This window comes from Sorex araneus, chromosome X (genome assembly GCF_027595985.1).
Source record: "Sorex araneus isolate mSorAra2 chromosome X, mSorAra2.pri, whole genome shotgun sequence".
NCBI lineage: Eukaryota > Metazoa > Chordata > Mammalia > Eulipotyphla > Soricidae > Sorex > Sorex araneus.
In genome coordinates this window covers 48,782,808-48,797,696 of record NC_073313.1, presented here as the reverse complement: position 1 = coordinate 48,797,696, position 14,889 = coordinate 48,782,808, and the positions used below count along the sequence as shown (strand labels likewise).

The 14,889-nt window shown below is 36.8% G+C and overlaps 1 non-coding gene across 1 annotated transcript; it reads right to left on the bottom strand.

Annotated features, from left to right (window-relative positions):
- Nucleotides 1-811: 811 nt before the first annotated feature.
- LOC129400588 (U8 small nucleolar RNA) lies at nucleotides 812-941 on the bottom strand. Its single transcript, XR_008627800.1, has one exon. It is a non-coding gene; the product is annotated as a U8 small nucleolar RNA (small nucleolar RNA).
- Between the last annotated feature and the right edge of the window lie 13,948 nt (nucleotides 942-14,889).

Sequence of the window (14,889 nt, the reverse complement as noted above, 5' to 3'; positions counted from 1 at the left end):
CCCCCTACAAGTAAACTCTAAGACAAAACATGACTGATGAATGTTTATTTGGCAGATATTACTAAGAAATAGCACCGGGGCCGGAGCGATAGCACAGCAGGTAGGGCATTTGCCTTGCACGCGGCCGACCTGGGTTCGATCCCCGGCATCCCATATGGTCCCCTAAGCACCGCCAGGAGTAATTCCTGAGTGCAAAGCCAGGAGTAACCCTTGAGCATCGCTGGGTGTGACCCAAAAAGCAAAAAAAAAAAAGAAATAGCACTGAGGTAGTGGGGAAGTAAGTCATCTAGAAAAAGCCAAGAAATGGAGTTTTATCATGGTAGTTAGTTCCTATGGTTAACTGGAGCTTTATTGTGTTTGAGAATTCTCAGATTCAGTGCAGAACTGGCTTCACGTCCTGTATATTTCCTCCCATCAATCATTGGTTGAGGATTGAAACCAAGAAGCTTGCCCATAAGCAGGGCAAGCAGGCAGTAAAAGGTGTCAAGTGAAGCCATGGAGTTGTTTGTCATTGGTAAGGCATGAAGAGATACATACAGGAAACGGACGGTCTATAGGAGGAAAATATGATGATGTGCACCTCAACTTGTTTCCAGGAGTGAAGTTGGGGCCCATGAGAAAAAGGGTTTTCAGCAAAAATGAAAATGGTTTTCTATTTCAGACCCCATTAATACTGGGTAAAGAATAATTATTCTTAGAGAATATGTGAAACAAAGGAAAAATGCTACACAAAACTAGGAAGAGTTTTCTTTGTATTAGTGACTTGAATGTAACATGACATAATGGAGCAAGCATTTTTCCCTCAGCAAGAATCAGATAGCATTAGGGTGTTTCAAGCTCTAATCACAGAGAGACATTAATCACAAATCATGCTAACTCCAACCATTGTGTTCTATCTGCCCTCTGAATAGAGGAACAGTTAAGGATTATCCACCTGATGATAAAGAAGTAAGCATTTAATATGAACTGCTTCTGCAAACATACCTCATAATCCACAGATTTGTGGTGAGCAAAAGCTACTCCCCTGACATGGAAAAGTCTCTTCTTATGAAGGGCATTCAGTGCAAAGTGAAGTGAGAGAAAAACTATTTTTGGCTTCAATGTCTGGAAAAAATGCAAGGCCATAATAGAAAAGATTAATTTTTTACTAAAGAGCCATAATTTAGAAAGTTACTGATAATTGCATTCTAGACATACAATAATTCAACACCAATCCATTCACCAGTGTCAGCTTTCCTCCACCAGTATTCCCGATTCCCTCCCCATCCCACCCCGGACTCCATCCCTGCCTGTCAACTTGACAGGCACATTACAAAGTGTAGTGGTTGTTGCTTAGATCTCATGTTTTCAGTTCTGTTGACTTTGTGTTTTTGGTATATGGCTATCCCCCTCACTTATAGCACCGGTATAATGGATGCCTGTTAATCCATTGCTTCTTGGTCTTTTTTTAACCCTTGATTTCTTTCCTTCTCTGTCTCCTCTCTAAACACTGATGTCAAGGATAATCTCAGCATCCCCCTTTTATTAAGATACGTTTCCTTTTCCAGTATTCTATATTCCACAGATAACCAAGATCATCCTGTGTTTGTCTTACTTATTCTGGTTTACTTCATTCAACAAGATATCTTCCAGTTTCAACCATGTTATAGGAAGTTTTGTGACTTCATTGTTCCTTGCAGCTGCATAGTATTCCATTGTGTGTGCATATATATGTATATATATCACGTCTCTATAATATAATTCATTCGTCATTGAACACTGACGATGATTCCATATTTTAGCTATTATACTGGGTATAGCAATAAAGAATGGTCTGCATATGTCCTTCTGATTGAGTGTTTTTATATTCTGGGATAGATGCCCAAAAGTGGAATTGCTGGGTCATATAGCAGTTTAATTCTAAGTTTACTGAGAACTCTCTATACTGTTTTCCACATGGGTTATACCAGACATTCCCACCAGCAATGGATGGTTCACTGTATCACTGTATCAATTTCATCCCATTGTTCGTTAATTTACTCGAGCAGGCACCAGTAATGTCTCTATTCCTCCCAGCCCTGAGATTTTAGCAGCCTCTCCTTACTTGTCTTTCCCAACGATTGGAGGCTCTTTCAGGGTCAGGGGAATGAGACTTATCGTCACTGTTTTTGGCATCTCGAATACGCCATGGGTAGCTTGCCAGGCTCTGCCCGTGCAGGCGGGATACTCTCGATAGCTTGCTGGGCTCTCCGAGAGGTGTGTGTGTGTGTGTGTGTGTGTGTGTGTGTGTGTGTGTGTGTGTGTGTATATATATATATATATAGTGATAGCACAATGGTAGGGTGTTTGCCTTGCACGTGGCCAACCCGTGTTCGATTCCTCCGACCCTCTCAGAGAGCCCGGCAAGCTACCGAGAGTATAGCGCCCACACAGCAGTGCCCGGCAAGCTACCCGTGGTGTAATCGATATGCCAAAAACAGTAACAATAAATCTCACAATGAGAGACGTTACTGGTGCCCGCTCGAGCAAATAGATGAGCAACGGGATGACAGTGACAGTGATTTATATATATATATATATATATATACATATATATATATTACTCTCTATGATTTTTGCCTACTGTCTGAACTCCATTAAATATGGTGTGGTAATTATGGAAAATGGGTAGGAAGTGTCTTATAATGTGTCCAGAAAGTGGCCTGGAGCATGGCAGCGGTTGGGTAGTGGGGGTTGGCTGCCAGGGCTGGGTCCCTTGGGGTGAGAACCCTCCCCAATCTGGGGTGCCCTGAGTGAAAACAGCCTGGCATGGAGTCTGCAGATAATAGTTAAGATGGAAAAACATTTTATCTATCTATCTATCTATCTATCTATCTATCTATCTATCTATCTATCTATCTATCTATCTATCTATCTATAATTCTTCTGGAAATCCTCAGAAATAAGCTGGAAGATTTTGTGGAGCAAAATGTGCTGGTGCAAGTGAGGGCATCAAACAGAGGGGTTTCTGTTTCTAATATCTACACATAGAGAAGCATACAGCTTGTAAAACTTCAAGTTACACAAGACTTCTCACCTATATCCTCCATTGTAAGAAGCTGTTAATATTTATGGAGCACTGAGTATTTCACTAACCATTCTACCTTCTCTCACTTATTTATATTAACAAACCTAATATATAGGTGAAGGAACTAAGGTTAAATGAAGTAAATAGCTTGCCTACTTAACTTAGCTGGTGCATTTGGATACTAAACTTTCTAACTTGGAAACCCATGGGTTTTTACACAACCTCCGCATGTTTTCTGATAACATAAACAACTTTGCACATAGAAACAGTTTGAACCAGGAAGCACAGTTCAACTAAATAGCATTCTTAAGAAGCTGAAACCATAACCATTTATTAAGAGTTGTATGAGATGCTTAAGTTATGCAAGAAATCTTTTTAGGAATAACCTTAGCAGAATTTAAAACAGAAAGATAAAGAATTAAAGATGATGGGGTAAATGTCATTCTTCTTCATTGACATGAAAAAATGAGAAATGAAAGAAAGAATGTCACACCTTTGCCTTTTATCCTAAGGTGACTAAGAGCTATTTGCTCTATAATGAATTTTTTGGAATGTGGTGGATGAAGTATGAGACTGTAAATTAAAAATTCTTTTTTTCTGCCTTGGATATAGTGATATTTTCAGGGATAAAAATATTTCTCTATGAAATAGATGCCTAAGTCTTTCAGAAAATTGGTAGAGATCAAATACTAATATTGGGATCTCATTCTTGTGCTAACAGTTTTCTGCTCTGGTCATGTCTCTCAGTCTGTTGTTAAACAGGCGAAGAAATTTGACTTTATTTTTATGGTTGAGCCCATGTGTTCACCATTGTTGTCCCTGAGAATAAAGGGGGATAAAAAGAAAGAAATGAAAGAAATGGAGTTTAGGGTATCAGTGTGAAGATGCTTATTCTCTCAAGTATCCACAATGAATGAAATCCAAGTTTTGCCAAGTAAGACATTTAAAGAAAGAGTTGAGCTTCTATAATCTTCTTAGGTAAGAAGTTAAAGATAGAAATAAATACTTAATAAATGCATAGACAAGTGTTAACCTAAGTTTCCTTTCATATTGCTAGTGTACCCTCAAGGAATGGAAACTAATCTTAATATCTCCTTAAATGATCCATATTTAATGCAATTATAGATAACATTTAGTAAGTACTCATCATATGTTAGGCACAATGCTTTGTTACATATTATCTCAATTATCTTGAGGATGCCTCAAAGTAGGCTTTATTTTTAGACTTGAAAACTGGGGGTTGTAAAGGAGGAAATTTCTGTTAAAGAAGCACTTGCAGTTTCTAAGTAGAGGTAGAAATTGAACTAAGACTTTAGACAAAGCAACTTTAGAATTTTTTTTCAAAATGAATGTGTTATTCTGAAATATAGATTTGCAAAGTGTGGGTTTGCATAAATTTTGGGGGGCAAACATGTCCTCTTTAGCATTCATTACTTTATGAGTAAATTTATGAAATATTTGTTCCATTTATGCCTTCCTGCTGACTTTTAAGTTCCAATGATTCCAGGGCTGTGTCTATTTTCTCTGTCTCTGATTCCCAGCACTGGAACAATTAGTTACTGTGCACAGGAAGCATTGAGGCATTGAGGAATCTGGTGATTGAGGAACTATCCATTAGTGGGGAAAACCCCAAATAGTTGCCGAGAAGTGTAATATATTTTTAATTAATTAGTTTCCAAACAGTGTAATCCTCTCATAAGAGCTCCTAACACTTAAAATCTCTCATTTTTTCAGGAAGCAATATTTGTTAACCTGCTTTTATCAATAATATTATTTTTATGTGTGATTTATATTTTTGTATTCATAGGATTAAGTGGCATTGGTAAGGTGGTATCTTGTATTTGGTGGCAAACTTTTCATAGGAGACTGAGATTAACAAAACTCTTCCAGGAATGTTTTTGTAACATAAGGTGCTGTGCTTGGAGATGGCTTTGGATACTTCCCTTTCCTTTGAACTTTAGAAAGGACCTCTATGTTTGAATGTTCCACACTACATAGTTGTATGAGCTATGCAATGTTTTGTTGATATTCATCCAAGATGAGTTTCATACAATTTCCAATATACTGCTATGGTAAATGATAGGAACTTAGTATATGTTGGTTAGTTGACTAACTGAATGAAAGATTGCAGGGATGTAAGTCCTAAATCAACATGATATGATTTGAAGATAAGAAATGTTTCCCCCTTTGCCTACAAGTGATTAAACCCCCCATTTGAAGCCATTTTGGGGTTAAATTTTGAGAAATTAGTTAGAATTTGATACTCTGAAAGTCTTCCTACTCCATTACATTGACTTAGTAGTATGGATTTAGACCTGAGAAAGTTCTACCTGAAAGCAAGTTCCAAGAAGATGGTGCAGAGAACAGGCTCATTTCAATGAGTAGTAGGAATTATGGTGAGGTCTGAGAACCTATGTACTAAATAGAAAGTCAACAAGAGAGAGGGAATTATAATCAGATTGCAGACAAATAGGACTTGTGGAGGCAAAAGAATCATATTATGGCTTCCTATTTACCATGTAGGCTCCCTGGGTTTGTCGTGTTGCTAGCAGAGCTGGACAGCTGCTGAAAGGGGCAGGCTGTTCTCAGGGATCTTGGAGAAAGTACTTCTGACTTAGATAAAGTTTTACATATATGTCTCTTATCAGTGTGGAACTGAATACTTGAAAAACTGAACTCTCTTAACCCTTGAAGAGGAAAACGAACACTTGCTATGCTATGTGAGCCTCTAAGATTGACAGTACTCTTTGGTTCTAAGTATTTAAGTCCTTAGGAAGATCTCTTCTACAGTGAATGCAGCATTGTAAAATGATGATATATGACCTTTAAGATGAGCTCATTAAAAAAACCCATTTGCAACTTTGATAGCAGGTCTGCTTCCTGTGGAGTAAGAAAGCAACCATGTCATAAAGACACATATGCAACCCTGTAGAAATAACCATTTAGATAGAAACTAAGACTTCCCACTAACATCCAGCATCAATTACCAGGCATTTGATTGATTCCTCTCAGAAACAAATGCTCTTACTTTAGTCAAACATTGAGATGACTGCATCCTGGATGACATTTTGAATGCAGGTTCATAAGAAATCCCAATTCATAAAATCACCTTTATTGGCCACCCTCTGATTATTGACTCACAGAAACTCTGCAAAATAATCAGCATAATTAATTTTTCTGACTGTTTTAAGTCATGAATAAATTTTGTGTACAATATTGGAATCTCAAATGTTTTCTTTATCTTAAAGTCTATGATCATAATTGCTGTTATAATTATCAGTTTATCAGATAGGTATCAAATCTTGCAAAGGTCTTTAGGTGATTTGTTTTTTTTCTTGTTTCATGCAAAGACATTAGAATACAGGGATGTAAAACTAAGACTCTAGAATAAAACAGACATAAATTAAAAAACTGGTTTGGCCATCTGTATGATTTTGATCAAGTTATTCACTCTAACTCATAAACTTATTATGAACAGTAAAGGGGTAAATGCATTTTAAGTACCTACAATATTTTGTGGGTTATAATAATAACTAAATAAATGCTATAATTATTATAGCTATTTACTTTGTACAATTAGATGCTTCTCAGGAACTTGTTCATAAGCTAGGAGCACTAGCCAGTACACCAAAGCAGTTGACATTGTCTTCAGTAAGATATTTGGTTTCATTGGAATTATCAAATATATTTACTGAGGTATAATTTGTATGCCATAAAATATACCCATTTTAAGTAGATGATAATTTTAATAAGTTCACTAAGTGTACAACTTTCACTGTAATTCAAATTCAGAATATTTTTGTTACCTCCAAAAGAAATCTTGAGTCCACTGGCAATCATTTCCCATTTTCACCTTCAGACCTAGGCAACAATTGGTCTAATTCTGGTCTCTATAGATCGGTTTTAACTGAATATTTCATATAAATAGAATCACATACAATGAGATCTTCTGTCTCACTTCTGGTTTCTTTCATAGTATATAATATATTAGTACTTATTTTCTGTTTCTTACTAATATTTTGTTGTTTGGATATATGACATTTGGTTTATCTGTTCATGAAAGAATAGTTAGGTTGCTTTCACTTTTTGGCTTTTATGGAACATTCTGTGATGAACATTAATATACAAGTGGTTTTTATTCTTTTCGGACTACACTCAGAGGTTCTCAGAGCATACTACTGAGGGAATGGGCTTGGGGGGTCACATGTGGTCCTGGGGATTGAAACTGCTGTATGATCACTCAAGTCCTGAAGTACAAATTTTTGTGTGAACATAAGTTCTCATTGAGCTTGCCTACATAACAAGGAGTAAAAATGTCAGCTTGCTTTGTGTTTAATCTGTACATTCATTTTGGAGTTAAAAAGTTAAGTACAGGGGCTGGAGCAAAAGCATAGCGGGTAGGGCATTTGCCTTGCATGCGGCCGACCCGGGTTTGATTCCCAGCATCCTATATGGTCCCCCGAGCATCGCCAGGAATGAGTGCAAAGCCAGGAGTAACCCCTGTGCATCACCGGCTGTGAACAAATAAGCAAAAAAAAAAGTTAAGTATATATTTATCATAAAATTTAACAAACTTACTGAATAGATATGACAAAAGTATTCAAGATAGGTACCATCAAAATTACAAAACATTGCTCAGGGTCAAGAAAGAAAGAAAGAAAGAAAGAAAGAAAGAAAGAAAGAAAGAAAGAAAGAAAGAAAGAAAGAAAGAAAGAAAGAAAGAAAGAAAGAAAGAAAGGAAGGAAGAAAGAGATGTGAACTGGAAAACTTTGTGACAGCTGCTGTACTATCTTTCTGGTCCCTCTAATTTCTTCTCTGAATCAAGGTACACTTATAAAAGTAATATTTAGTTTCCTAATGTTTATGCATTTCATATTTTCTGTTTTTGATGTTTTGTTCCATTACATTTCAGAGAATATATTTAAACTATTCAAATATTTAAAATTTTATTTGTGCTGGTTTTACTTATATATCTTGGGTTTGGGGGCCATACCCAATAGTACTCAGGGGTTACTTCTGGTCTGTGCTCAGAGGGTCACTGCTGAAAGTGTTCAAGGTACTGTATGCCAGAAATTGAACCAGGATTAGTCACATTGTAAGGCAAATACCTTAACTCCTGTATTATAGCTCCCAATAGTACCTCCTTTCACCGAATAGCAGAAAGCTTTCAATGTCACCCCTCTTGTCTATCAAAAGTATATCATCTTTAAATTATTTTTAAATTTTGGGGAATGCAGGGCCAGAGCAGAAGTACAGCTGGTGTAGCTCCCAGACAAAAATTAAAACCAAAAAAATGGGGCAACGGGTTACAAACTGTTATTAGTAGGGTTTCATATATGGAATATTATAACACACACTCTATACCAATCTCCACCATAGTCCCAGGGGCCCCCAGACTCCCCACTCACATCGTAAGCTTCCTACTGAAGACGAGTTCTTAGTTTGTGTTTTCTTTGGGCATTTGTAATTCTTCTATTTTGTTTCTTGATATCTTGCAAGTAGGAGAGATCCTCTGTGTCTGTTCCTCTTCTGACAGAATTTAATGAGTCTGATACTATCCAGCTTTCTCCATATGACAGGAAATTTCATGACTTGATTTTATTTTTTTCCTGCAGTTGCATACGTCATATGAAAACTCACCTCTTAGTTTTTTTTGAGAATGTATTGATTTTATAGCTTAAATATGGTTTTAACCCACAGAAGATTCTATGTGCACTTGTAAAAATGTGTATTTGTATTTTGATATAGTGTTCTATGGATGTCAGAGCAAGGTGTTTGATAGTGTCTCACATACAAGACAGAACAAGTATTGTATATCTTTTCTGTTTTTCTCTTTAGTTCTATCAGTTTTGTGGAGTCAAAATTGAAATCTTCAAATTTATTGTAAATTTTGTATTTATTAATTTTAATACATATTTTAAAAAGAAGCAACATTAAGATGCCCATGAACATGTGTTATATTACATGTCAAGAGAGAATTAACACAGATTCAATTAAGATTATTAATAAGCTTATCTTTATACTATCTGAGATACCTCTTAGTCTGAAATGAATCATCCTTCCTGTCCACAAAGCTACACAACCAATATAAAATTAAAGTATAGGAACAAGAATTAGCATCACTTCATTATGTTAAATAGTAAAAGATTGAGACTTTTCTTTAAGTGTTGGCACTGAGCAGACTAGTTACTTTCACTAAGTTTCAGCTTTGTATCTTTAAAATGTTTTTATAACAATTGCATAATAATGTGCATATTAAATGTTTGAACTTCTCAAGTAAATGTGTGGGCAGAGGGTAGAAGAATGAAAGAAAAGCTCCTTTCCTGCAGTGAAAGGTGGAATGTTTGAAAGCACTCACTGACTGGTCACTGTAAGGCTGTAACTATTTTTGTTTTGTTTTTACAGGATTCCAGGGTTAAAACAGAGAAAAAATTTTGACATTGCTTGCTTTTCCATCTCTCAACAAATGATATTCAAAGCAATTTTTGTTTTCTTTCACAATCTGTACATTTGTGAGGGAGAACAACCACACTCAGGCTTCTGAAAATTGTTTTGCTGCCATGGTGAAGTATAAACTCCTCCCCCTATCTTTTATCATTCAACTTAGAAAATTTAAGATGATATTTCCTCAGCATTGTTTCTGTGACGATAATACATAGAATCTTCAAGAAAATAGTGAGGCTCCTATAAAATCCAAATACCACTTATTTTTCTAAAATCTTTGTAAAATTTTTGTTCTTAATTTGAATTTGCGTGCTCTCTAGCACCTTTCCTACCTCATCCTAGCTCTGTTAATACATACCCACTCACACAATTTACACCCACACAATGACTCCTACATAAGATGTAGGTTTGTGAAGCAGGCTTTTATGAAAACCACAAATGCCGTTATCAAGACTGTCTCCAGCTATATACATTGCAAGGTCTAGTGCAAAAAAATGTGGAATTCCTTATTCAAAAAGCAGGGACTAAATGCCATTAAAAGTACTCAAGCATAAATCCTTGCTCTTTCTTCCATGGGCTTTCTCTCTCTTGCATTGTTATGATATCTTTTGTTTGCTATTTAATGTGATTCTAAGTCAAGAAAAATTAAGCATTTGAATTTTTAGCATGAATTTTACCATTAAATACTATTTTTTAATCGAATCACCGTGAAATACAATTACAAAGCGTTCATGTTTGAATTTTAGTCATACAATGATCAAACACCCATCCCTTCACCAGTATCTCCCCCCATATCAACCCTCCCCCTGCCTCTATGGCAGACAATCTCCCCCATATTCTCTCCCTACTTTTTGGACATAATGGTTTGCAATACAGAGACTGAGAAGCTATCACGTTTGGTCCTTTAAATCTACTTTCAGCACACATCTCCCATCCCTAACTATCCCTCCAACTGTCATTGACTTAGTGATCACTTCTCTATTCCAGTTGCTTTCTCCCCCAGTTCATAAGGCAGACTACCAACCATGGAACAATATTCTTGGCCCGTTCTCTACTGTCTTTGGGTATCAGTCTCATATTATGTTATTTTATATTCCACAAATAATTAAATGCTATTTTAAGAGCATTTAATGCCTATGCAGAGTCAGAAAAATTACAGTTAGTGTTTTGTAACTTATAAGTGCATACATGTATTTCATTCTTACCAGAATATGGAAATACTACACAAATAGCAGCAACATTTTTTTCATTTATAGCATTTTGTAAGTTTCATATTATAATGTTAAACATCTAGTCTCGAGGGGGGGACCAATACCAGAGCGCGCTTCACAGAGATTTGACCCCGGTGGCCATACGTTTGTGCGGCCACTCTGCTGCTGATTGACCATGATCTGGAGGCCAGCTAGACTACTTTTGGTCACAGCAACTGCTTGCAGCTATGTCTCTAGACTGTGAACTAAACCATAGCCCCACACCGGCCAAGGAGGGGAAAGATCCTTCTTTCTCGTTTTTTTTTCCCTTTTCGGGGAAAAGCGGTGTGGCATCACCATACTATGAGGACTATTAAGCAGGTACGAACTTGGTGGCGCCAGAAGGAGAAAAAAAGTTATGAACTTGAAACAGCTGGACGCGTGCGCTCCGCCGAGATTCCACCCGGGTGGCCACACGTTTGTGCGGCCGCTCTGCTGATGATCCACCACGATCTGGAGGCCAGCTAGACTACTTTGGGTCCCAGCAACTGCTTGCAGCCACGTCTCTAGACTGTGAACTAAGCCATTGCCCCATGCTGCCCCAGGAAGGGAAATGATGCAATTTCTAACATAAATCTCCCTGGACTTAATTACTAAAATACTAAAATACAGAAATCCTAAACCATGTGGCCACGATCGCAGCCGCACGACTTCATATCTCTACATTCTCAGCAATGGAAAACTAATTATCAAATGCTTCCTTGTCAATAGGGCTTTTGGGGGGGGGAACTCCAACAAAAATAGTGAGTTTTGTGTTGAAATATGGAATGTAATCAAGGTAAAGAGAAAATGAAGTAAAATTTATCAGCACGCAGGTGAGGGAGGTGGGGGGGTGGGAGGTATACTGGGGTTTTTGGTGGTGGAATATGGGCACTGGTGAATGGACGGGTGTTTGAGCATTGTATAACTGAGACATAAGCCTGAGAACTTTGTAACTTTCCACATAGTGATTTAATAAAATAAATAAATTTAAAAAATTAAAAAATAAGGTTATACCTCCTTTAAAGTTAAAAAATAAATAAATTTAAAAAATGTTAAACATCTATATACTAACGTTCACCACTAAAAGTAGTCTAGTTTCTGTCACCAGTTGACCCCTTTATTAGCCAAATGTCTCTTCCCAGCCATGAAATCATAAATACATATATATACACATACGTATATATATATATATATATATATATACTTCTTGTAAAGCTCATATTCTGCCACTATTATCCCTTTAGTTCACTGATAAGTATGGGGAAACTGAAAGAAAAGGAATTATGGCTTATCCTATCCTTTTCCCATACCTTATGTGTCATCATTTTCAGAGTAAGTGGTTAGTTAATAGCAAAGATTAAGAGAAAGTATGCCATAGGGTTGATTATTTGGTTGTCTTAATTACTGAGAACAATCTATTTTTGTAAGTTCTAGTTCAAATCATAAACAACTTCAGGGTTCTGTTGTATTCCTGCTTACTCAGTCAAGGATTTGACCTTTTAGTTTAATTGAATTCTTTATTAGTCACATATCCATTGAATTCTCTCATGAGATATTGAATGTTATATATGAATGGAATGACAAGGAACAGTGAGCACACATCTTGCCCATATGTTCTCTGATCACATTCATTCACTATTGCTCTTTCATATTACTCCTGTATATCTCAGATTCAAAGATAAAATTAAGAAACTCAAGACAGAGATTGTGTGGAATCAAACCAATCACAAGATTGGTTTATTGAGTGGGCACAGGTGGTAGCACAGTGATAGTGAGGCTCTGAAATCCTTCTCTCAACTTGTTCTCTTTTAGCAAACATATCAGCTTTGCTGCTTATTTCCTTCCTAAATGATTCTTTTCTTTAATTTAAGGGGCTTTCCAAAATTACATAATTATTTGTAATAGAGTTTCAGGCATACAATGTTACAACCTCAATCCCACCACCACTGTGAACTTCCTTCAGCCAACGTCTTCAGCAGGCACATATTTTAGTTTAGTTATTGGTATTTGAGTCTTATGCTTGCTGTGGTGTTGATTCTATGATTTAGACTTACACACATACCTTACCTCTATACCATAAATGTAGTAGGGACCCCAGCTTCTCTTATTTCCCATCCATCTTCTCTTACTTCCTGATTTATTTCTTTCCTTCCTCATCCTCATTTTTATAATCTAGATTCCAGGGTAATATAGTTAATATTCCTATATATCTAATATAGGTAATATACTTTATTTCATACCTTGCATTCCCTTGCCTTGTTATTCTATATACCATGAGTAAGTGAGATCATCAAGTGTTTGTCTTGTCCTATTTCAGACTTGCTACATGTAACATGACATCTGACACAACATGGTATCCTCCAGTTTCATGTAAATTGCAGTGAATTGTATGATTTCATCATTCCTTGCAGTTCCATTGTGTATATATAGCACACCTTCATTATCCACTCATCTACTGTTGGATGTCTGGATTGATTTCATGTCCTAGCTATTGTGCTAACTGCTACTATGATTAATAGTATGCATATGTTTTTCTGAATGAATGTCTTTGTGTCTTGGGCTTAGATACCAAGAAGTGGAGTAGCTGGGTAGATGACAGCTCTATTCTTACTTTTCTTAGAAATCTCCATACTGTTTTCCTTAGAGTTGAACCAAACAGCATTCCCATAAGTAGTGCATTAAATTGTCTCTTCACCACACTCCCACTGATAGATTATTTCCATTTTTCCCCCTTTGGTATGTGCCATTCTCACTTGTGTTTCTGTTTTTTTTTCCTCCCTTTGTGTCTGTGTTTTTCCCCTTTGTTATGCGCCATTCTCACAATAAGATTATGAGAATCTTATTTTCATCTTGATCTGGATTTCTCTTATTATAAGTGATAATGGTCACTTTTCCATGTGCCTATTGGCTATCCATCTGTCATTTTCAGTGAAATGTCTGTTAAATTTCTTTCCCCATTTTGATAGGGTTTTGGGGTTTGTGGTTGATCTTTGTGAGTTATATCTTGAATAGTAACCCTTTATCTGATATTTTAAGTGCAAATATTATCCCCCATTCACTTGAGTGTCTTAGTTTCAGCCCCTATATTTTGCCATGCAAAAACTCTTTAATTTGATGTAGTCGCATTTGTTTATTTTTCTAACTACAAGACCAAGTTATTTGTGAATAACAATAATTTGCTTCCTTTTTCCAGTTTGCTTGTTTTTTGATTTTGAAGAGGGAGGTGAAGGATTTTTTTTTTTGGCTTTTTGAGTCACACCAGGTGATGCATAGTGTTAACTCCTGGCTTTGCACTCAGAAATTACTCCTGGCGGTGCTAGTGAGTAGCATTTCGGATGCTGGAAATCGAACCCGGGTTGGTTGTGTGAAAGGAAAATGCCCTACCCGCTGTACTATTGCTCCAGCCCCCTAGTCTTAATTTCTTGACACATTTTTTGATGGGGGAAATATTTGTGTCACATTCTGAGATGTTTGGGAGCTACCTCTGACTCTGTACTCCAGGAGTAACCTCTGGCAGTGTTTGTAGGACCACATGTAGCACCAGTGATTTGTAGCACCAGGGTTGTTAGAATGCAAGGCAAGTTGTTTTCTTGTACCATCTTTCTGGCTCTAAGTCAGCTACCTATTAGAGGATTTTTGCATTCATATTCATAAGTGATATTGATCTAATGTCTTTCCTAGAGTGACTTTATACCATCTGTAAAATTATTCTGTGTGGCTTCTGAAGTCTCAGCATGATTAGCATAACTTCCAACTATTTATGGAACATAGATTTTATGTTTTTATTAAATGTAATTTCTGTAGTAGAGACAAACCCAGTGGAATTCAGGGTGAGGGTGCTCAGGATTCACTCCTAGCTCAGTGGACCATGCACCATGGCACCTGAGCATCCTGAATGTAAAGCATGTGTTCCAGCCAATTACATTATCTCTCTGGCATGATTCTTAAAATGCTTGGAACCAATTTGTCTCTCAGCATGTGGGCATCATACAACGATAAAAACAAGTAGATAGACACCTTGGACTTCCTTCTGGTAGAAATTAGTGACAGAGAATGAGACAAGCAAACATGCAAGGAGACACAAACACACATAGACTCTGCAAGTTTTAAGGTGTTCTGGGAAGCCATCAGTGGTCTCACAGGTAGGTAATTTATTCAGTACGATAT